This window comes from Neovison vison, chromosome 4, assembly GCF_020171115.1.
Source record: "Neovison vison isolate M4711 chromosome 4, ASM_NN_V1, whole genome shotgun sequence".
Taxonomy (NCBI): Eukaryota; Metazoa; Chordata; class Mammalia; order Carnivora; family Mustelidae; genus Neogale; species Neogale vison.
This window is the reverse complement of record NC_058094.1, coordinates 8,503,922-8,506,393: the sequence shown is the minus strand read 5'-3', so window position 1 is coordinate 8,506,393 and position 2,472 is coordinate 8,503,922.

The following is a 2,472-nucleotide window of genomic DNA, read 5'->3' as shown; positions in this document are numbered from 1 at the left end:
TCCCCTCACTTGTTAGGGTAGGGTCTTTCCAAGCCTTTCCTGCTGCCCAGTCCCTCAGGTCCCTAGTACTGAGCCCTACCGACCAGCGAAGTCAGGTGGACAGGAAGGAAATGGTGATAGAGTCCCTACCCTGATCTCGAACTGTCCTTCACACAGCTTCACTCACTGGTGGGTTCCTACTGCCTCTCGGCCTTGTTCATATTACCTCAAGTACAAGCACTTCTCGCTGTCCCTCCAAAAGCTGCCCACATGTGGCGGGAGGGACCCTGAGTCCCTGCTTAGAGGACCAGGCTTTGCTATCAGCCCTGAAGACACCGCAAGCACCAGCCACAAAAGAAAACACAGAAACTGGACTCCTTCCAAATGCAGAACTTCCATGCAGGAAGGAACATTATCAACAAGATGGAAAGACAGCCCACAGAATGGGGGAAATATTTGCAAACCATGTAATCTGATAAGGGTCCAGTATCCAAAATATAAAAAGAATTTTTACAGCATAATACACACAAAAGGACAAACAACTCAACTAGAAAATGAACAAAGGATATGAATAGATATTTCTTGAAAAAAGGTACACAAGTGGCAAAGGAGCGTATGAAAAGGGCTCAGTGTCAGCAGGTCTTTTGAAAATGCCAGTCGAAACCACAATAGAACAGCGCTTTACACCCGTCAGGATGATGATAAAAGCTTAGAAGGAAAGTCGCAGGTGTTGGCAGGGCTGTGGAGAATGTGGACCCCAAGGCTGTTGCTGCTGGGAATGGAAGATGGTTTGGCCATTGTGGAAAAGAGTTTGGGAGAGCTCACAAAGTTAGCCACGGTATTGGTGTATGACCCAGCAATTCTGCTCTTCGGTATATGCTCAAAAGCGAGTATTGCTTTTGGACCCGTTCTTGTCCGTGAATATGTATAGTGGCCTTATTCACAAGCACCAAACATGGAAACCACTTGGATGTCTGTCGGTGGACGAATGGATCAAGAGATTGTGGCCAGTGCGTACAACGGAGTCTCAGTCGGCCACCGGAAGGAGTGAGTTCTGATGCCTGCTACAACGTGGGTGCATCTTTTTTATTATTATTAACATATAATGCATTATTGCCCCAGGGGCAAATCATCAGGCTTACATATTTCACAGCACTCACCGTAGCACATGCCCTCCCCAGTGTCCATCACCAGCCACCCCATCCCTATCCCCCATCCCCCAGCAACTCTCAGTTTGTTTCCTGAGATTAAGAGTCTCTTATGGTTTGTCTCCTTCCTGATCCCATCTTGTTTCATTTTGTCCTTCCCTACCCCCACAATCCCCCTTCCCTCTCAGATTCCTCATATCAGAGAGATCATATGATAATTGTCTTTCTCTGATTGGCTTATTTCACTCAGCATCATACCCTCTAGTTCCATACGTGGATGAATCTTAAAAATAGTTAGCTAAGTGAAATTCTGATCCCATTTGTGAGAAATTTCTAGAACAGGCAAATCTGTCCTGACAGAACCCAGATCGGTGATTGCCAGGAACAAGGGGAGGAAGAAATAAGGAGTAAACTGCTCACTGGGTGAGAGATTTTAGTTTGGTGATAAAGATGTTTTGGACCTGAACAGAGGTGGTGGTGATCTAACACACTGTGAATGTAGGAAATGTCACTGAATTGCATATTTTTTATTTACTTATTTGAAAAAGAGAGAGAAAGCATGAGCAAGGGGGGGGTAGAGGGAGAGGGAGAAGCAGACACTATGCTGAGCAGGGACCCCCCCCCAAGGTGGGACTCAAGCTCAGGACTCTGGGATCACGACTTCAGCCAAAGGCCGACTTTTAACCGGCTGAACCACCCAGGGGCCCTGAGTTGTAAATTTTAAATCAACGGTTTACTTTTTCCATCATGTGACTTTCACCTCAATGGAAATAAAGTATCAGAGGAACTAAAAGATAGCAATAAATGTTCCAACTTCCCTAAAAACCCTCCTGAGAGTATCTAACTGTGTGACTCTGGTAAGTCTCGTGGGCCCTCTGAGCCCGTGTTCTCTCTCTATTCTGTAGAATGGGGAGGATGATGGCCTCCCACGTGAACTGCTGGGACAGCTAGATGAGAATGCCTCTAATGTTAGCTTACATGAGATTTTAATGCTAAAATAATAATAATAAATAAAATCTGTGAAATAAGACACACACACAAAACAAAGTTTTTTATTGCTCAAAAAAAAAAAAAAAGGAAATTAAAAGATGTCCCTCACATGTTTCATTTCAGTCTGAAGTCAGTGCTTCTCCTTTTTCTCTCTTATAAAATCTGTCCTGCTAGCCACCTCACACAAAGCCACTTAGTCACTCCCTCCCTGACATTTGTTCCTTAAGCTCTCCCCAATTTGACGTCCTAGCTCTTGGTCAAAAATCCCAGGAAGGAGGAGACCAGGTCCATATTTACCCCTCTCAGCTTCTCAGTGCCTGGCCCGGCATCAAACACACAGGAATCACCCAGCCGC